General features: G+C 38.6%; 1 long non-coding RNA gene across 2 annotated transcripts; it reads left to right on the top strand.

The window, feature by feature from the left end:
• Nucleotides 1-515: 515 nt before the first annotated feature.
• On the top strand, nucleotides 516-20,983 carry LOC141584142 (uncharacterized). 2 transcript variants are annotated; one of them, XR_012517085.1, is made up of 3 exons: nucleotides 516-643; nucleotides 2,468-2,545; nucleotides 20,878-20,983. It is a non-coding gene; the product is annotated as an uncharacterized LOC141584142 (long non-coding RNA). The 2 variants fall into 2 exon arrangements; XR_012517084.1 differs by lacking the exon at nucleotides 20,878-20,983 and adding an exon at nucleotides 6,357-7,038.
• Nucleotides 20,984-22,881: the final 1,898 nt, after the last annotated feature.

The raw sequence follows: 22,881 nt of genomic DNA, 5'->3' as shown, positions 1-22,881 counted from the left end.
AGTCAGCTAACACTCTGGTGGTCTCTTTCTATAAGGTGTATCCCTTTTAGTGAGGAGAAATCTTGTCCCAACTGATCTACTCGAGGAGAGTTTATTTTCTTATTTCTATTTAAAAGAATAGTTTTCAGCAGATGCATTCTCAGGGCATTTTGTATGTTTGGTTCAAGTGTTGATACTGATGTGATGTCTCAGACATCACATGAGATGGGTGCATTTTGATGAAGATTCAGCAGGGTTTTCCACTGATATGGGGAGTAAAAATGACTCCTAAACTACCTACTTGAAAAAAACCATACACACATATAGATAAACATAGAATCGCTCTTTGGGGCATCTCGATTCTGGGTCAGATGGGATTAAGCATAAGAGAAGAAGATTGCTTTGCTAGTTAGGATTCATAGTTAAGCATTAGGTAAGCATTTATTATGTTTTTGAAAGTAAATGTTATAAAATGAGGGTTTAAGGGAGGAAGTTGTGTTTCTGGGGACACAGTATTAAGCTTCTTTCTCCCTTTTCTGATTAAACAGGAAACTCTAGTGGGTATTTTCTTTCTTTCTGCTTTATAGGCTGTCTTCACTGACTTATAGAAAACAGCTTTTAACTACTAGTGAATAATCAATTTTTCATTACAATTTTATTAACAGTAAGTAACTCATCAGTTTCACAATTTTACTTAGAATGTTGGTTTAAATGTCTAGTGTAATTTTTTCAGTCCAGATGAAAATCTGTAAACTGTCTATGTTTCAAATTGGCCCTTTAACCAATGAACTAATTTTCTTGAGAGAAAGCTTAGAAAATTTTCTAATTAGTGCTAAGACCTGATTTTCTGTGGCTCACTGCTTCATGTATTCTACTTCTTCAAATTATGCTGTAGGAAATGTCTTTAGAGCTTGGTGTTTTCTATTGATCTTTACAATTGTTCTCACTAATTTAGAAGTTAACTGTGAATGATTTTTCAACAATGCACTGGAGCCTTGAGTCAGCACATACTCCTTTCCACCAAGCAAGAGGGCAAAGATTCTTGTAGCCCCTCATCCAAAAGCTCCATGCATGAGAATACCATGCATGAATATTCCAACTGCCAGTTCAGTTACTCCATGGAACTCTCCTAATAGTCTGCAGTTCATGCCTTAAATGCCTCTCCCCTCTTAAATAGCTGAGAGGGGATTTGTGTAGCATGAGCTTACCTGAGAAACTAAAGATCATTAATTAGAAAGGTGCTTCTGGGCAACAGGAAATTTTTCAGTGGAAACATTTGAAATCTAAGAGAGTAATTAATTTCTCAGTGGAAGATGATCACGATTTTCTCTTCTGGTGCCCTTCACTATTGCAACTGAATAGTTTGTGGCACAACAGAGGGAATTCGACTCCTCTCTCACTGACTCTCACAGTTTGCTCCCTCTGTTCTGTCTCCTTTTCTCTTCCATTTTGGCCTTCTAGGGACTTGTGGGGGCAACATTTAATTTTTTTGTGGGGAAAAGTTAAGGAGTATGTTTGAAGGAATATGTACAATACATAGTTCTTTTTCCTTTTTTTTTTTTGAGTTGGAGTCTCCTCTGTTGCCCAGGCTGGAGTGCAATGGCGTGATCTTGGCTCCCTGCAACCATCACCCCTGAGTTCAAGCAATTCTCCTGCCTCAGCCGCCAGAGTAGCTGGGATAACACACATGCACCATCGTGCCCGGATAATTTTTGTATATTTAATAGAGACAGGGTTTCACCATGTTGGCCAAACTGGCCTCGAACTCCTGACCGCAAGTGATCCACCCACCTCGGCCTCCCTAAGTGCTGGGATTACAGGCATGGGCCACCATGCTGGGCCAAGCATATTCTCATGTTTCCTGCTTTCCTTCCTTTTTATACAAAGGTAGCATACTATATATACGTTTTCGTATTGACATATAAATTTCTCCATATCAGTTCATACATATTCTCTTTATTCTTTTCTCTGTTATATTTCACTGTGTGTTTATACCATAGTTAATTCATTCAATCTCTTACATTAGGGGTTTTAGGTATTTTGCAATATTTTTTAGTTGCAAATAATGTGACAATAAATAACCTCATATTGTTAGAGGTATAACTTCTGGGTAAAATCCTAGGAATGGGATTGATGGATTAAAAGGCAAATGTGTATGCAGTTTTGTTAGATATTGTCAAAGCCCTCTCTATAAGGGTTGTATGATTTTGCATTCTTATTGGTGTTGTATGTGAGTAATTTTATTCCCAAACCTCATCAACAGAGTATATTGTAAAGCTTCTGAATTTTTGCCAGTTGGAAGGGTGAAACACGGTATCTCAGTATAATTTTAATTTTTATCATCTGCTTTGAGTAAAGTTGAACATCTTTTTCATGTGGTTAGAGTCATTGTTAAGTCTTTCTGTTTTGTTGAGTTGACTGTTCATGACTTTTGTTCACCTTTTCGTAGAACTTTTGTTCATTAGTTCAATATTTGCTTTTATATCAGAAACACTAGGAGGAGGATCCAAGATGGCTGAATAGGAACAGCTCCAGAGTGCAATTCCCAGCAAGAACTACACAGAAGGTGAGTGCTCACCACATTTCCAAACAAATTTTTCCTGCCCACAGACCAGGAGATTCCTGGGCCATAAAGCGCCACAAATTTTCAGCACAGGGATTTCAGCTGGTGCCGGGTTGGTGCACAGAAACTCATACAAATCTGGGCAGCTGTTCCAACTGGCACCTGGAACTTCTGGGAGACAGAGCCACCCATTCAATGAAAGGGAGAGGGCAGAGACAGGGAGCCAGGCAATCTGGCTCGGCGCGTACCACCCCCACAAAACAAGCAATCTGAAATGCTCTGGATTGAGAGTTTCACAGCAAGTGCAGCTGGACACTGGTCAGTCCAGCTCAGTGGGGGAAAGGGCTACCACTACTACCAAGGCAGTTCACACAGCAGGTGGGCAGGGCCTGCAGCACAAATCAAAACCACATTGAGATACCACCTCAGGCCAGTTAGAATGGCGATCATTTAAAAATCTGGAGACAGATGCTGAAGAGGATGTGGAGATATAGGAACACTTTTACACTGTTGGTAGGAGTGTAAACTAGTTCAACCATTGGGGAGGACAGTGTGACGCTTCCTCAAGGACCTAGAAATGGAAATTCCATTTGACCCAGCAATCTCATTACTGGGTATATACCCAAAGGATTATAAATCATTGTTTTTTAAAGACACATGTGCACGTATGTTTATTGTGGCACTGTTTACAATAGCAAAGACCTGGACCCAACCCAAATGCCCATCAATGATTGACTGGACAAGGAAAATGTGGCACATATGCACCATGGAATACTATGCAGTCATAAAAAACGATGAGCTCATGTTCTTTGTAGGGACATGGATGAATCTGGAAACCATCGTTCCCAGGAAACTGACATAAGAACAGAAAATCAAACACCGCATGGTCTCATTCATAGGCAGGTGTTGAACAATGAGAACACATGAGCACAGGGAAAGGAGCACCACACACCGGGATCTGTTGGGGGAGGCCAAGGGAGGGACACTGGGGGTGAGGTCAGGGAGGGATAACATGGGGTGAAATGCCAGATGCAGGTGACGGGGGAAATGGAGGAAGCAAACCACATTGCCATGTGTGTGCCTATGCAACAATCCTGCATGATCTGCACATGTACTCCAGAACCTAAAGTACAATTAAAAAAAAAAATAAATAAATACAACTCTCTGCACTATTATCTCACAGATTTTCCTCCCAATTTCTCATTTGTCTTTCTATTTTGTTTGTGGTGTTTTATGTCAAGAAAATATTTTTATTTCTATGTAGTTAAAGATATCAGTCTTTCTTGAATTGTGTTCAGATTTTGAGTCATGGTTATTAAGTCTTTCCCTACAGCCAGGTTATAGAAGTTAACGTGTTTTCTTCTAGTATTTATGTTGTTTCATTTTGTTTTGTTGTATGTGTCAGTAATGAATTAAATTTTATCTTTTTTATGGATATTAATTGTTCCAATGCAATTTATTAAAACATTCAATTTATTTTTACCCTAGTAATTTGAGAAACCATCTTTATAAAATATTTTACCAAATACTTGATCACATATCTTTAACAAAGAAAAATGTTCACATATAATTTTGTTCCTTGACTGTTTATTCTAGTTCATTGGTCTGCCTGTGTATTCAGTCACCAGTACTACATTGTTCTATGGTATATGATAACATCTAGCATGGCTCGTATCCTCTTATAGCTTTTTCTTTCAATGCTTTCCAAGTGTTCTTGCGTGTTTATTTTTTCCTTTTTATAAAGCCCATTAGTTTTAATAGGACTATTTTATTCAGTTTTTCCATGTATACAGTGGGAATGTTCTTTGCTGGGGGCATTGGAAGGGCTTGAGATAGGGTCTTGCTCTGTTGCCTAGAGTTGAGTGCTGTGGCATGACCATAAATCACTGACCATAAATCCTGGGTTTAAGTGATCCTCCTGGTTCCGTCTCCCAAGTAGCTGGGACTACAGGCATGAGCAACCACACCCAGCTAATATTTAATTTTTTTTTTAGAGATAGAGTCTTGCTGTGTTGCCCAGGTCTCAGACTCCTAGGCTTAAGTGATCCTTTGTCCTCAGGCTTCTGAAATGTTGGGTTTGCAAGTGTGGATCATTATGCCTAACTGAGAATTTTCCAGGTGTGACATTTAAGTTATCTCTTATTTCTAGAAAGTTTTTCTTGATTATATTTTAAAATGTTCGTTCTGTTTTATTGTCTTGTGTTTCATTTTCAGGCATTCCTATTACATGTATGTTGGACCCTCTTCCTATTTTTTTCTTTTAAGCGTTTTTCTCTTAGTTCTTTTTAAAAAATCTTATTTTCATTCTCTTGGTTGTCATTCTCCCCTTTCAACATCTCTAATTAAATAGATATGTAAATGTATTCTTTTTGGCATTATATAATTTATTCTCCTTTTCTGAGATGGTTTGCCTTTTACTTCAACTTCTTTCTGTGTTTTATCACCTCCTATGCATATTTTCCCTGCAAGTTTCCTTTTATTAAAAAATGTTTTTGGTTTTTGAATTTTTACATTTAGTTTCTAAAAACATTTCAAAATGCTCATTTAACGCTATTTAATTCAGTTGGGAGTATTGTATTGTACTCTTCTGCCTCATGGTTTTTCTTTCTGAGAGGAGGGGAAGAATTTTCATCAGGTGAAATGCATTTTCTCTTTTCCTTATACAGTAGCTTTGTATGTAGTTAGTCATAATTTTTCTATTTTGAGGCATATTTTTGATAGGGTTCCAAATCCAAAAGTGCCCTTTCCTGAAGTACAGTAATGTGCCATCTCTTTAATCAAAGATGTTGATAGTGGAGGTATTGGTGTTTACTTTTTCTCTTTTTTTTTCTGCAAAATTTTAAATATTTTCTTCCTTCTTCTTTATTTTTCTTCAAGAAATAAGGGGCCATGCCTCTCAGAGGCACTGTCTTTTCTCTACTTATGTAATTCTCCCATACAAGCATGCTTCTTGGATATTTTCATGCTCTGCCCTACTTACTTCTAAGTCCCTTCCCTGCAGCTAGCGCTATGAACTACCAAGTCTTATTTTTCAGTATTTTATGAGTTGGTTTTAGACTTTCTCTTTCTGGGAGTAATTTTGTCTGCTTAGTTTCAGTTCTCTGTTCTCTTCTTCTCTTTTTCACCGAGTCTCTTATGTTTCCCCTTCTCCACTCTTCAAATTCATAAGCTTGCAATGGTTGGGGAGCTTTGTTGGAATGTGATGTTTATTTCCTTTTTTATGGTAATTTAAAGTTCATGGCATTCTCTGTCTCTGAGCTATGTAGGTGGGCCATGTGCAGTTTTGTTTATATTCCTTGTTAATTTTATTTATTTTGTTTAAAGGAGCATTTGTGGAGAGATTTGGATTCAGGTGAATGTCATTATTTCCAGACCTGGAAACCTTTATCTCAAAAGATATTTTTAAATTAACTATTTCAACGAGTGAATATGTCAAGTAGTTCAATATGTTATGCTCTTTGTCCCTTTCCAGGGAAAAGGTTTTCTTATTAGTTGTGGGAAAACTAAGATCCCATTAAGATTCTCCCACTAAAAGCTTGAGCTTAATTTAGTAGAAGCGGTATACAGGATGTGGAAAGTGCTGGAACTGGACAATATTTCTTCTCTTGGATCTCTTTGAAAACTTTCTTCTGAAGGTGCTTTCTTTCCTTTATCCTACTTAGCAGGTGAGGTCTAGGGGTTGACTCATACCAGTATGGGTACTCTTGGCTGGCCAATTAGAAAAGAAAACTCAGGGTAGGTGTTTTATGTCAATTCTACTTCAGTGTCAGAGGAAATGAAAATTTATTCATTTTGCTTTCTTCTCTTTCCATAGAAATTGTAAGATCTATGGTGCCAATCTCAGGGTATGGGCTTAAGAGAAAGGGAGTGTGGACCTGAATGCATGGCCTTTGGCTGGATGGAAAGATAAGTTTCTGAGGTTCATATGTGGTCCATCACAATTCTATAGAGAAGAGGTAAGTATTGAGAAAAAATTGACACCATTTTCTTACCCCTGCCCCACGTAGATACTTGCCTCCCATCTCTACTCAATTTTTATACAATTTTCTTTATTCTCATAAGATAATGATTGTTTCTTCCTGTTCAAGACCAATTGTTTCCATCTAGGCCCTGACATAGCTGCTCCTGTATCCCCCAGTTTCTTCCATTCTGTCTCCTGAATCTTCAACATTCATTCTATATCAACCCCTTGCCCTTGAATGGTTTCTTCTTCTTGCCCTACAAACCTGCTTAAATTTTTATCATCCTTAAAAATCTTTAAGATAAATTCTTTCCTTATGTTACTCTATAGCTACCATCTAATCTATCCATTCCCCTTCTTATTAAAATTCTCACAAGACTGGTCCATATTTGCTGCATTTAATTCCTTTTCTTCCATTTATTTCTCTACCCTTATGTTCTTTTTCCTGTGTCCTAGGACTCATCAGAATGCTTCTTTCTAATGTTAGTCATAACTTCCAAGTTCAAATCTATCACTAGAATTCTGTGCTCTTTGGCTTCGATGACATTGCACAAAGTAGTCCTTACAGTTTTTTGACTGGGCCTTTCTCTGGTTTTCCCTGTGAACTTTCTTTAGGCGAGTGACCAGAGGAACAGTCTACCTGATCACTGCATTCTTAATAACCCATACTAATCTTTTGCCTCATTCAGTGTGTGGAAAGGAGCAGAAGCTCAACATTTTTAAAAAACTGCATAAGTGAAATAAAATCTATCTCCAAATGGTGACCTTCAATGTGTGACCACTACTGTAATTAGGCTCAGCTTCAGTTACTCTCTAATCTCATAGTTCACTCGGCAGATATTTAAAATGAGGAGATTGCACAGGCAAATCTAGATTTTTAAACTCTCTTGCTTAATATGAAGCTCCAGCAATATTGGGTTGGCATTTCTTCAGAGCAGCCTGTTACAAAATTGAGTAACTACTGCTCTCTTATGGATAGGCAACGTGTTCTCAAGCTTGATTTGATTAATTAATTTACGATGCCTGCCTGGAGCATTATAATTTGGCCCTCCTATTTAAACCTATTATCTATACCCAAACCTCCCTCTATCATCCTTGATATTCCAAGGAAGTAAAGATGACCCTGGGTAGGTGTCTGATCAGAAATAAAGGAACTTGGTGTACTGAACACATTTACTCCAAATAGTTAGGGCTTCCATATATGTTTATTGATTGACTTAGTATGCAAGTGACTTAAAAAGAACATTAGGAAATTTTAGTTCAGAAGAACTGGGAAGTCAAGTCCCAGTGATCTGTGTTTCAAAGACAGGACCATTAAAGACATAAAATAACACTATGTTAGTCAGTGCAGGCATATCTTATTAAAAACAGAGCACAAAACATAAAAATTTGAACTCATGAAGCCAAGACATTATAGCTTGATAATTTTTGTCATAAATGGTTCAGTTCTTTTTATAAAAGGAACTAGTGCTATGAACTTTTGAGTAGTAATTACCAAGCCCATATAAGGCATGATTTTACTTATAAATAACTGTTTGAATTTTTAATTATATTCAATACTAACAGTCATTATTTTAAATATTAAGCATTTAAATGAAACACAAATACTTCAGAAAAATCTATTGAATTTTTTCTTTTAATACAGAAGCTATGCTTATTCCATCTTCTGTTTTTTAATTTGGGCTCATATATCTTTATTCAGCTGTGATCAGTGAGTTGTCTAACATTGCTTTCTACTTTTTCATTTAGCATTGTTTTATATAAGCATTTATCTGCCTATATTTTATTTAAACCATTTATTGGCATCATAATATTCTCTCAAAACAATGTTAGTGTGCCTTATTTTGGAGGCTTACATTGTCTTCAGTTTTTCAATGCTGTAGTAACAGTAATTCAAACGTCTTTTGGTAATTAAAAGAAGTTTCCTTGATTTTCTCCCATTCCTTCTTAAAAAAACTTTTCTTCCTTGGCTTTTTTGAAAGTTATCTTTTTTTTTTTTTTTTTTTGAGACAGAACCCTGCTTTATTGCCCAGGCTAGAGGACAGTGCAATCATAGCTACTGTAACCTTGAACTCTTGGGCTCAATGGATCCTCCTGCCACAGCCATCTTAGTAGCCGGGACTATAGGAATATGCCACCATGGTAGGCTAATTTATTTTTATTTTGGAAAGATGAGGTCTCAATATGTTGTTCAGGCTGGTTTTCAGTTTCTAGCCTCAAGCTATCCTCTTTCCTTGGCCTCCCAAAGTGCTAGGATTATAGGTATGAACAACCACAACTGGCCAAAATTTGTCATTTATTCTCTTTTTAATGACTTCTTTAGCTGTCCTTGGACCTTAAATATCATCCAGGTCTCTGAATCAACCCACTTGGAAAATTTGCATTTCTGGTCTCATTCAAGTGTTGCCTTTATTCAGATAATTCTCAAGTGTCTGCATAATACATAAATGTAGACCCTTATGAAGTACATACTGTAGACCAGAATCTCTTTCAGGAGATACAGTGATGAATAGAATATCGTTTCTGTTCTCAAAGGCTATCCAGTCTAGAAGAGGCATTCAAGATATTATAGATATTCAAATACTCTTGCAATACAATTATATAGGTTTTTTACAAAGAAGACACAAAGAAGAGGTTGATTAAATCTACTGGGTGAGGGATGATCAGGAAAGGTTATATAAAGATGGTCATATTTGGGTTCAGTATTGAAATATAGATAGTTGTTCACTAGCTAGAAGGAATGCAGAGTATAAGTAGGGGAAATGTGAAGAGAAGGGATTTCAAGTGGAGATAGTTGCCCAATCAAAGATACTTAAATGCAAACAAGATAGACTATGTAGACAATTCCATATATTCCTATTGGTGGGAACTCTTGAGAAGGAAATAAGGGTAAGATTATGGAGGAGAGGGGCTTAAGCTCTATATAGACAATGAAAATAATAAAGAATTACAATTATAGGTATAACAGGATAATGTGATTTGCATTTCACAAGATTATTCTAATAGTTGTATGGAAGAAAGCTGATGTGGGATCCAGGCCAGAGATAGTGGAACCAGATAAGAGACCATTGTCATAAATATTAAGGAGAAAAATATCAACCAGGATTTGGTCAGTGATTGGCTGCAGTCAGTGATGTAAAAGAAAGGCATAAAGATGAGTTCCAGGTTTCTGACTTCAGTGATAACAAATATTTGCCCAGTGAAAATGAATGGCATGGATCATGGTTCTAATCAAGACAGAAAATAAAGATAATGAATTTAGTTTTGGCCAATCTAAATTGGAAGTGCCAGTGACAGATGAGTGGTTTGATACATGCTGATATTAGAGTTCCGAAGAGAGTTCTGGGCAGAAATGATAGAACTGTGCTCTCAGCCTTGAGCATGTCCTTATTTCCAATTGTTGTAGGACATGTCTACCTAGATATTATGTCATCACTTGAAATCCAACTTAATCTAATTCTAACTCATCAGCTTTTCCTACAACATAAGTTTCTTAATTCTCTCACTATTAATTGTGGCACTAAGACAGCCACCTCTAGTCTCTAAGCAGTAGAGGTAAGCTTATACTTTTCCTCTTTATTGTTATTGGTAAACTTGCCTATCATGTTCTGTAATGTCTTTTTTCAAAATTGCTCTAGCGAAAATTTCTAGGTGTTCAGAAATTTAGATTTCAGTCCTCATTCTTCTGTTAACTGGGAAGTTAATCAACTCGTACAAAGTAGATAATCATTTTAAGTCCTAGCTTCTACCTTTGAAAAAGGAGTTTGAATTAGTTAGTGGATTCCCTTCCAGATATTGAGTCATATATTTTCTTTCTTATTCTGATGGAATTCTTTGTGATTTGTGTGTCTCCAAATAGATGTCCCGGCTTTTGGTGTCATTTCCACTCAATCTTATGCTTATAATTACCACCTGAAGATTACTTAAATGCACCTCCTTCAAGAACTAACCTAATGGCTTCCCTTTGCTTATCAAGCCTGACTTCTTTGTCAGGTTACTGAGATTCTATAAAATGATTTCTACCTAGCCAAATGAATCAATCATTACTTTTTAACATCATCCCTTAAATGTAGTCAGCAGACTTTTGACTGATTTCTTACCAGAATTTAATTATGATCTTTCTCCACCTCGAAAACCTAGTACCTTTTCCTCTGAAACCTAAGTCTTGTTTCAAATGTCAACTTAAGTCCTGTCTTCCAGAGGGATTATCCTGAACCACTCCAGACATCAGTGTTCTTGCCTCTGTTTCCAAGAGCATTTGTATTGTGTGGAATGATTTAGCACTTTAATATCTGTAGGCTTGGTTTTGACTGATTTCTATGTGGGGACCATCTTCTGTGTCTGCTGCGGCCTACTAGAGTGTGAAGCCCAACATACCATAAGTACAGATTGGTTTACTGGCTTTCAGGAGCACACATATTTTAATAAGGGACAGGCCATAACCCCAATGTTTGAAAAACAAAAACAAAATAACTAAGCCAGACCTCTGTCCGAGGAATGACTTGTAAGATGATAAAAAAAAATTATATATCAGAACAGACATGGGAAATTGAAGAGCTGAATTGGTCTATGAAATATAAAATTAACTCTTGAATTCTTTTTGGTTTGTTTACATGCAATTGACAATTTGAGCAGTCGAGGTTCAAATATTTTCATTACAAATTGTACACGTAAGAATTGAATCATCTATGCTACCACAAAACCGTATCAGTTTTAAGGATGCCACTTTTAACTACTGGAGAGATTTAGTGCAATTTCAAGCTTTATATTGTTTTGACAGGTCAAAGCATAAAAATAGATTCCATGAATTTGTGAAGAAGGCAGCCACAAAGTAAGCCATAACATACTTGGTTAGGTGCCTCGGTAAAATTTAGCTGAGTTTTGAAATGTGAATGCCTCTTTGGGCTTTGCAATTCATTTCTGTTACATTAGAATTCAAAAGAAAAGAGAATTTATTCGCTACACTTTATCTTTTCTCCATATCTGCCATCAAACACTTATCTGTTTTTGCAATTACTATTTAGGGTTTTTGTATTTGTAAGGCACCTTGAAGTAATTTTAATTATTATGACAAACATGTAGCATAAATGTTCTATAATTTTTTAATAAATTTCCATATGACTTTCTCTGATATCTTTGAGTTTTTGCTTATCTCCTACTTAAAAGAAAGTTTATTTTGCCATGTCACTGCCTTCAAAAAGTTAAAAGTCTCCTACATTAACAATGCACCACAGAGCAAAGACAGGCCAGCCTACATTCAGAATTTAAATTTAAACTCTCATGGGCCTAAGACAGGATACTAAAGAGAATCATGATTCATATTCTATGTTCTCTAAGGTAGAACAAGTGTCTAGACTCCTGAGAGCTGGATGTCAGCAGGCTTTAACACAGTGATTCTCAGTGTAGCAAAAGTGGGAGAAAGCCGCCTCAAGGACTGAAAATACTGAGGGTGAAAAAGCTGTCTCCTAAAACACAGGAGACCCAGAGAAGATGAAGTATGGCAGAGACCTTGTGGTTTCCATCTGTTCAAGAAAAACTTCAGTAAACATTTTAGGTGGTTTCCATTCCCTGCCCCATCTCGGTGTTTGTATACCATTTTGTGCATCTGCATTCTATATTCCTACTAACTGAAAGAAATCTTCTTTTCTGTGAATTGAATGTAATTATACAGCCCACTTGACATAAATGATAATAGCACCATCATTGATTAATGTTTTACAGTTGTCAAAGCACTTTTACAGATGTTATTGCATGTGACCCTTATGGTAAGCTTATGATGTAGGTAGGAAAGACATTATTTTACTCACAAATGATTTGAAGCTCAGAGTACTTGATTTATTGCGTCCAAGATCACAGAGCTTACAGAATTATGTTGGAACTGAAACCCCAAATCTTTCTATTATTCTTTAAGTTCTATTACCAACTTGGTAATGATGACATTTATGGGTGGCTTTGATTAATGGAAAAATGGCAAGAAAGATGTGAAAGGACTTGCATTTCAATGAAGACTGAGAGTCCCCCTGCGGTCCTTTTCTAATTTAATCATAGAATTGCAGGATTTGATAATTAGTAAACCAATGAGTAGATATGTTTTTTAATAGACAAAGCCCTACACTTACCATGCTCTTGATTTAGGAGATACTGGAGAAAAATGTGTATTGTTTCCAAATAGTTTCAGAGATGGGCTCTAGTTTCTCTCAGTACAACCCTTTCTGGTCTTAACTTCCTTTATCACCAAATACCAATTTCTTTCTCTCTTTCTTTCTTTCTTTCTTTCTTTCTTTCTTTCTTTCTTTCTTTCTTTCTTTCTTTCTTTTTTTGAGACAGAGTTTTGCTCTTGTTGCCCAGGCTGGAGTGCAATGGCATGATCTCGGCTCACTGCAACCTCCGCCTCCTGGGTTCAAGCGATTCTCCTGCCTCAGCCCCCCAAGTAACTAGGATGACAGGCATGAGCCACCATGCTCAGCTAATTTTTGTATTTTTAGTAGAGACAGGGATTCACCATATCGGCCAGGCTGGTCTCGAACTCCTGACCTTGTGATCTGCCTGCTTCGACCTCCCAAAGTGCTAGGATTACAGATGTGAGCCACTGCGCCCGGCCACCAAATACTAATTTATATCTAACCTAAATCCTGACTGTTGTTATTTGAGCCCAAATCCTTTTGTTTAGTAGGAGCTAGTGTAAAACTTTTATTTATAGCTTTGGAAAGGTACAGGAAATATATTTGAATGATTTTTGACTGCTGACAAGCCCTAACAACAGAGCGTCCCAGGCACTGAACTGAATGTCTATTGGCAGGGATGGGTATTTTGAGGGGAAAAGACAGAAACTGGCAAGAAAACTTTTTTCATGCAGGTGTGATTTTATGATGGAATTTTATGACAGAAACCAACCAAGTGTCCTTTGTATGGTTTACGATGTCATCAGCTCCTAAGCTGAGATTTCTTTCTCATTATTCATGTTTATTTGGCTTAGAGCAAATTAAAAATCAGACAAGAAAATTGTAATATAATTTTGATTTTGCAGATGTAATCTGACTCCTGAGCAACTTGAGATAAGTTTGCTTCTTTTATTTGTGCTATTCAATTATGTTCTTAAAAATGTTTTTGCTTATCCAAAGGTGGAAATTGTTCTTTGTCTGTATGGCTTGTGCAATTTTGAGCACTCTATCACCCTTGATATTAACAGCAAACAAGAAATGCTCTGCATATTACAGTTATTTTTCTAGCTTCAAAGATTTTAAAGATGGGATAAAAAATCAGTTTATTCTGAAGAAAAAATTGCAGCTGGAATTCTCTCATTATGGTATATACTGATGCATTTCTTTGATATTGTTTTTTTCAATCTTACAGTAAATGGAATAAAATTCAGGGCAAAAGTTTTTTTTTTTTTTTTTTTTTTTCCCCCTTCTGAAGTTCCAGTTTGTTGTCATGCATGGCAAATGCTGGAAACAGGTATCCCTTTAATAGCACTTGTAGTCTTCACAGCTTTCTTATGAGTGGTTACCTTTTCATTGTAACTTGTGACCCTGTCCCCATCCAAATCTGAATGGACCTGTTATAAGCATCAGGCCCAAAGGTAGCATCTATAGGCAGATTAGTCTGTATCTTTGGATGTTTACCTCTCAATTCTCTGACCCTAGTGCTTAGTAAGCAGCATTCGTGCACACACGCACACATACACGATCACTTTTCCTTTATCTCCAGGCCCTCCTTATTATCTATTTGTAATCCTGTGCCATCCACCTACTAGCCAGCGCCTGACTTTCTATTTTTCTTTGCAAATTTGCTTCCTGCTGCATTGTGTACACTTTTGCCCTTTTCTCAGCCCCTCCTTTCACCCATCGCAAGCATTTCCAAATTTAAAAAAAAAATTACAAATTGGTATCTGTGCAAGTCATTTCCAAATTTAATAGCAGTTGTGAGTAGATAGTATCTCTGCTTGGCATATGAGCATTAGATATGACTCAAGCTTGAGTCATGGACATATAAGGCATGTATTCAAATTAATTTTCTTTTTGTCAGTATCTCTTGCGGTTATGGATTGAATTGTATCCTCTCCAAATTCATATGCGGAAGCACTAACTCCCAATTCAACTATATTTGGGATAGTGCCTTCAGGGAAGTAATGAAGGTTAAATGAGGTCATAAGGGTGGGGCCCTAATCTAACAGGACTGGTGCCATAAGAAGAAGACGAGACATCAGGAGCACGCATGTACAGAGAAAAGGCTGTGTGAGGACACAGTGAGAGGACGTCATCTGCAAGCCAGGAAGAGAGGACTTGCCAGAAACCTACCCTGCTGGTATCTTGGACTTTTATCTTCCAGATCTGTGATAAAATAAATTTTATTTATTTAAGCCACTAGTCTGTGGTATTTGTATGGCAGTCTTAGCAGACTAATATACTTATTTAAGGCTTGAGTTTCAAAACATGATTTTGGTGGAACTAGTGAACAACTCAAAATGGTATACTTAATTCTGATCAGCATCAATGTTGATACATAATTGATTCAATCCTGTTATCATGACACATGGAGGCTGTAAGTTAAACACTGATTTTAGTGGGAATGTGATTAGAGCTTTGGCCCATAGTTCATATGTGCTAGGTAATTAAGTTAAACACACTTGTTCAAAATCTTATGTTGGATAAACTTTGGGGTCTGCATCTGTCCTGAGCACTCTGTCCTGAGATCTAGAGTATTTCAGTCTCTCACTTAGGAATAATATTGATTTTGTTCAGAAACTGTAAATATTCATGACCTAGTACCCTTACTCAACAGAATATTTGATATGGTCTGTCTAGCTTGGGGTTTCAAGGTGATTGTTAATGGTTGTTCTATTAGTGATTTGTTTTTTGAAAACTGAGTCTGTAGCCTCATTAATTTAGCTGATATATAGAGAGTACATATTGAAAATCAAGTTCAGCTTTAAAAATGATAAACAATTTGAAAATATAAATTGTAAATTATCTTTTACATGCACAACACAAATCAAAGACTCAGACAAATAATGTAGGTTTAAGTTTGATTCTAGTACTTGTACCAGGAGATAACTTTTGGCTATGATTCATGCACCTGTGCACAGCATTGTAGGCTATGGCTTCTCTGAAGATCTCTGCAGGGAACTGTATCAGTCAGGGTTCAGCCAGCAAGCAGAGGCCCTATGAGTATCATGGAAATAGGAGATTTCTTATAGGAATTAGATATGACACAAATGTGGGAGGAACTGGGGAAGTAAGGTCCAGAGGAGGAGTTGGAGGATCAGAGAAGGAGTCACTACCCAGTGTGTTTGAAGTACTGGCCATGATGGATAAGGGACAGCTGGCAGGGAAATCCGTGTTGCTTAATCTGAGAAGGCAAGGACACCCAGCTGCTGCAGTAGGACCAGGGAGAAGTGTGTGACTACTTTCCAAGAGTCAAGACTGCTGCTGTACCTCTGTCTTCCAAATCCTATACAAGTTCCTCTTTTGGCTAACTTTGACTTGCAAGCTTCAGAGTTCTCAGCTTAACCAAGTTGACATAGCACAGCGCAGCACAGCGCAAGACTTATCAGTTTCTACAGGGCTCTGTAGACAGAGGAGATGTTGCTTGTGGTCTAGAATCTGCATCATTCTAGGGCTATCATTTGAGGGTTATTGAATGGTACGCCTGCTAACAAATATCCTCTGCCCTGTGGTACTCCTGCTAACAAATATCTTCTGAACTGTCTTCGCTGGTGCCCACAGCTCTCACCATGAGTCTCTATTTTAAATTAGGGTATTATGTTCATAAAAATTCCCAGTAAAAATGAAAACCTTACTGAGGGAGTTAATACATAAAACCTATTAGTTCATGATATATTAAAATACTTGATCACCAGCCGAGTGTGGTGGTCACACCTGTAATCCCAGCTCTTTGGGAGGCCAAGGCAGGTGGATCACCTGAGGTCAGGAATTTGAGACCAGCCTGGCTAACATGGTGAAACCCTGTCTCTACTAAAAATACAAAAATTAGCCAAGAGTGGTGGCACACACCTGTCATCCCAGCTGAGTGAGGAGGCCTCCTCAGGAGGCTGAGGCAGGAGGATAGCATGAACCTAGGTAGTGGAGGCTGCAGTGAGCTGAGATTGCACCACTGCACTCCAGCCTGGGTGACAGAGTAAGACCCTGTCTCCAGAAAAAAAAATTAATAATAATAATACTTGGTCACCTTGCTGCTCCAACATCTGAGAAGTTTTGGGTAAAGAAAATGGCAAGATCTCTGTGTTATTCCAGAGAATAAGGGTGGTGGAAGCCCCTAATCATATAGGTGGTAAATAAATGGAGAAGGAAGGATGTCAAAGTGGAATATGCCCACTTAACTTTAATTCCTACTAATAATTTTGCTTAGAATTCATCTCTCCACTATATTGCTCAATGATAAAATTACAAATAGTGTTTATGAGATGCTGATATTCATATTTATGTCCATGAAGTTAATTCTGGAATGATTTTCAGTTTAAAAATGTATGTGTTTGTGCAATAATTTGTTCTTTAGTCTCTAGAAAAATCAACTTATTTTCAGGTTGCCCAGCTTTCACATATACTATTTCAATATAGTTTTGTCTGATTCTGTCATAAATCTTGAAATCTCAAGCTTTAGGACAGGCATGTTTATTAGGTTTCCCTTCCCTTCCCTCCCTGTTCTTTCTTTTCTTTTTTGATGTAATTCTTTAAACAAGATGCCTTGGTGATTTCTGCCTCTGACCTCTGGAAAACTGTGGTCTCCTGCAAATTGGCTTAAGTGCTCTACCTTCAGTGGCTAGATAACAGAGACAGAGGTACCTGGAGGCAGCTATTCATGTTCTGGTGACTGTGAGCTGTGATGTACAAGAGCAAAATTAGGCAAACATGATAGATTGACATTGAGGACATTAGGGATGAGCAACTTCTTCTAGTTTAAACATGCGACAGCAAGATAAAAGAATAAGGAAAATTGACAGTCACTTATACCTGCAGGCATCAGCAGCCCATCTCAGCTAGGCTGCCAACCAAAGGTCATAGCTCATCTGCCATGGAGACAGCCAACAGTGAGACTACAAATAATTTGTTTTCAAACATTGTTTAGATACTTCATACTGTTTGGTGACAGAGGAGTGTCTCACTTCCTCTCCTCATTCTCTCCCACCCCTTGACTCTTTAGCTCGCTTGAGAGCATGCACATGCTCTCTCTTTCTAAAATCATGCAGAAGCAATAAATCAGCCAGTTTAGGAAGCCCCAGCCAACCCAACACAGATCGATTTCACAGGGAAGTCGATGGACTGCTAATAGAATTACAACTACCTGTCAAAACAAGAAAAACATATCTGTGACAGTGACAAAGGGCAAATCAATTTAAGAAGAGGTTTTTTCTTCCAGAAACATAGATGTGGAGTACATGGATGTCTCTGAGAGTCTGTAATTGTGAATAGAAACCATATACTTGGACTGTTACAGCTAAGGTTATGTCAATGATTCTGGGAGCACATACTGACTCCTTTTGCTTTTTTTCTTTTAGGGGTTTGCCTTTTAACTGTAACAATTTGCTCTGTAATAGAATATAACAGAGAGCAGCTGCCTGAAAACACATTTTATTAACTATGTTATCCCAAATAAGTTGGTCTGATCTATTAAATAAGTTATAGTCCCACAAACTTTCTATTCTCATATGTTTTGTGGAAATTTAGACAAGGAGCTGTGCATTGCCAAGGATATCAGTCCGGCAAACCTTTGTCTTGTAAGTCAACTTGATCATTTTCAGAGACCCCATAAAACTGTTGGCAATGTGTCTTTTACTGGCAGCAACTTCTGTGCGCAGGCTTAGTGTCTTGCAAAGGGAATCTTAATCCTGAGTACAACTGACAGGTTAAACTCATTGTGCCTTAATGTGAGGCTCTTTTAGGTCAAGGACTAAATTTTTAAAAATTTAATATGCATGAATTTAGCCCAGCACCGTGGATTTTCTGTAAAATGAATGAAAAGTGATTCTATGTTACAACAGAATCTGACCTGTCATTGTAATCAGTAGATACACTGGGCTGCATAGTCACCAAAGCTCAGTAATCAAATGTACCCCTAGGAAGCATGTCGCTGCTCTCTTATTAGAGCAGAGCTGCTGTGTGACAATCTAGACAGGTTAAGACACATGGTTCTGGAATCAGGTGCATCTGTGTTCTAGTCTGCTACCTGCCAGTTTGCTGCCTGACTTGGGTAAGGTGCTTCACCCCTCCAAGCCCGCTTCCCATTCCGTACCCTGGGGCTAGTAACAGTGCCTAACCTCATACAGTTGTTACCGTGTATATCCATGGCCCTGCTATGCAGAAGGAGGAAGCTGTGACATCACTAATTTCTGTCATCTTCCTTTTACTTATGACTAGGCCAAACAGCGATTGATCCAACTGGCCTTTTTGTTTTTGTTTTTGCTCTAGGAAGTCAGGTGATGGTTTCTCATGCTGCGTTTAAGTTAGAAAATGTATAAGCAGAACTGTGTCCTCTCTCCCCCCATTTAGATACATACCCTTCCCTTGACATGCAGCTCAAGGATTTTACATGTCCTTCTTGTTAGTTCCACCTCCACCTTTAGAGAACTGTGACCGGGAAACTAGGGAATGAGGGACAGAGAAATGCATGGTGATAAGTCTGGTACTGTGTTTTTGCTGGGTGGTGGCTTTTTGCCAGGCATTGAGGACCAGTGATGCATCCTCCTGGCTCAACCTGACCTTGCTGACTATAGCTCTCATGTGCATAAACTTATTTCCATCCCCATCCCACAGTGGGGTGAAAAATAAATGCAAGAGCAAGATTTTAATTGTCTTCCAAGTATGTTAGATAGAGCAAACGACATTTAAAAACTTCTCCTCTTTCAGACTGAACGCTGATCAGAGTTGCATTCCACAAGGACTTAGTAATAAGACTGTGGTTGGCCCAGCTGTTTCGGAATGATGTCTGGAAAGAGGGGCAGTAACCTAGTACGATTCTCCAAGATCAGCGTACACTGTGATACTCGCACTTGGGTCCAAACACTGTTCACATTTTGTACTGCACTTCCATTAAATCTGTCCTGGAGCTGTCTCAGTTTTAGAGCTATTGTATTAGCATCATTGCTTGACATGAAAAAATACTGACTGTGGCCTACTTAATGTTCTACCTCACTTTTTTTGTCCTGATAAAGAACCTTATAAGGCCGGGCATGGTGGCTCATGACTGTAATTTGAGCACTTTGGGAGGCTGAGGTGGGTGGATCACCTGAGGTCAGGAGTTTGAGACCAGCCTGGCCAACATGGCAAAACCCTCTCTTTACTAAAAATAGAAAAATTAGCCAGGTGTAGTGGTGGGTGCCTATAATCTCACCTAGTCGGGAGTCTGAGGCAGGGGAATTGCTTGAACCCGGGGGAGTGGAAGTTGTAGGGAGCCAAGATCATCCCATTTCACTCCAGCCTGGGTTAAAGAGCAAAATTCCATCTCATAAACAAACAACAATAACAACAACAATCCCCTCAACGCCCACCCCCTCCCCAACCAACCTAGTGGGAAGGTAGTATAATGCATCTATGTGGATAAAGACAAAAATTCAAGCTTCTCTCGTTATCAGTAAGACAAAGCATAGTTAGTCTTTGTATAATTAGGATTATTATGTGATGATTCCATCCTTAGTACATGTTTATATTGTTACCCTGGGTCTACATCTTCATCATCATCATGGACCTGTTTAATTCTCGGAGGGATGAGATGCAAGGATAGCCTGTGGGCTCAGTGTAGGATATTTTAAGTATAATAGAGACAGAGAAAGAGTGCTGAGTGATTTCAGATCTCTGTTAGGCCCTGCATGGAAGCTCTTTGTGTAAGCCTACACACTCTGCCTCAAATTCCTCTTGCTTTAAAAAGGGGTCAACCTAAAGATGGTGCTTGAAAGAGTTGCCAAAATCTTAGCTTTGTGGTGGAGAAATCTTCCACCAATCTCATCACATGAAACCAGAACCAAAGGTGTTCCCAAACAAAGGTTCAGAAGAACAAATGCATCCGGACTGACATCTGGGCAAGGTATCAGCATCAGGCCTTCCGCCTGGTTTCTGAGAATAAGGTGCCCATGGCTCAAGCCAGGTGACAGGCATTCACTTCTCACCTTCGTTTCTTGTAGTCTGTTGGATGTTTTGCATGTAACTTAAACCAGCTCTGCCTTAAGTTTGCAGTACAGCAAGTGGAGGGGAAAAGTTGCTGTGTTGCAAATGATAGAAGGCCTTTTTTTAAGTTTAAAAATGTGTGTAATGATCTTAGTTTGTAGAACTACAGGCAAGAACCCGAGGAGTCTCCCTGGTTCTGCAGCTGGTGCAGTAATTTCCTTCTCTGTATGTTCTCTTCTCTTCTTCCTCCACCCCAGGGGCCGGTTGTGGCTATCTCCTCTAGTGCCGAGCTAAGATCATCTAACGAATACTGGTTAATTGCTGAGCAGCTAATCAGAATTGTAAAGGTCAGTGATAACAGGCAAAAACATACTCATGTTTGAAAATAGCAGGATGTGACAAAAGCAATTTATCTTGATAAATGCACTTCTGAAATCTGTTGAACTTATTTTGTCTCCCTCGGGCTCTGTCTGTCCATCTTCATCTGCCCCTTTTAGTTTCTGTGTCGGTCCCTTCTTTGGGTTTTGTTTTTTGGTATCCCATGTTGCTGTCTGGTCCCCCTGGTTGTTCTTCCTTTATAGTAACTGTCATGCAGACAGGACTATCAGTATTTCTTTCCTTTGGGTCCCCTTTTCCTTTTTTTCCTCTCTTCTTATTTTCTTTGCTTTTTGTTCCTCATCCTTTTCTTCTGTCCCTGAACCTTAACATTTATTTGTCTTTCCTCACGTTAAAACTGAAGTACTGTGGGTGCTATTCACCACAGTTCCATGGCTTGTTTCAGCTGCTCCGTAAGACCCCTGGCTCCTCCAACAAAAAACAAGCCAATTGTTTCTGTACAAGTCTGATTTTGAAAGGCGAGGAACAATGCCTCACCTGAGCTTGGCACTCTTGTGGTCCCCTGCTGGTCCCCTGCTGCGTTCCCTGAGAACAGAACTCCACTTCTGCTGCTGCCTATGCCATCAGTGGTAACCCTGACACCAGGTACCAGCTCTGGAGGCTGTGAGTGGCTGCTGCGCCTGGGTGGTGCAGGGGCTTTGTGGCTGCCAGTGTTTTGGGTCCTCTCAGAAGTAGGGAGAATGTCCCATGCCCTGCCTTGGCCCACATTTTTTATTCCAGGACTGGAGGAATTTTCTGAGTGCATCTAGTAAGGTCCCACAAGGAAAGAGATGGCACGAGCAAAAGAAGGTTGTTGGGTAGAATTTGGAGGCACTGTTTTCAGAGGTGTTATTGATTAGTGGTTCACAAAACATTTTTGTGCCTTATAAATAATAATTATATAATAACTATAATCACATGTATATCCAACATATAATATATGCAAAATATTTGAGGCTTTCTTTGTGATTTAAAATCAAATCGCAAATCCTTTATATGTTGTACAAGGCCCCAGCTCCTCCGTCCCTATCCAGCATGATCTTCATATTCTCTCTTCGCCTCTAAAGCTTGCCTTCCTTGTGTTTTACAAAGCTGGCCCAACTGTTTTCCTCTTCAGGGTCTTTGCACATGTTGGTCTCTGCCTGGAGCAAGCTTCCCCCCAGACCCCGGGTCCCTTGACCCGGCTGACTTATTTCTCAGGTTGCAATGTCATTTTCATAGACTATTTCAGCACACTTTCATAACACCATCTGCATTTTCTTCATGGAAGTCATGACAAATGACAAATAAAACAAGGTAACAGATAATCCTTGCATGGATCAATGATGACAGAGATTCATCTAACTCTGAGCATGTAAGCTTTGGTGGGAGGTGGGGGTGGGTGAGTGGTTTATTGACATAATTTGTGTGATTCTTTACTATCCATTCCCCCCACAATGTGACTCTGGGAATCATGCTTGTTTTTGTATACTGATGCTTTCCCAAGCCTAGCACTTAATGAACCAAGTGCTCACTATACACCAGGTGATTTACTTATGTTTGTGTGGGTTACTTCAGTTTCTACCATAATTCCATCAGTCAGCAATTGGCAAACTGCTATCCACAGGCCAAATCTGACCCATCACCTGTTTTTGTGAACAAAGTTTTATTAGAACACGGTCGTGTCAATTTGTTTATGCATCGTCTATGCCAACTTTTGTCCTCCAAAGGCAGAATTCAGTTGTTACAATAGGGACCATTTTGTATGCAAAGCTGAAAATATTTGCCACGTGGCCCCTGTTATGAGGTAATGCAGAATTTCCATTTTCTGGATGAGGAAACTGAGGATCGACAAGTTTCAGCAACTTCCTCATACCTTGATTTCAAATGGCAGAACTCAGATTCAA

Source organism: Saimiri boliviensis, chromosome 4 (genome assembly GCF_048565385.1).
Source record: "Saimiri boliviensis isolate mSaiBol1 chromosome 4, mSaiBol1.pri, whole genome shotgun sequence".
Classification (NCBI taxonomy): domain Eukaryota; kingdom Metazoa; phylum Chordata; class Mammalia; order Primates; family Cebidae; genus Saimiri; species Saimiri boliviensis.
The sequence above is the reverse complement of the archived record's forward strand: the minus strand, read 5'-3'. Positions and strand labels throughout refer to the sequence as shown.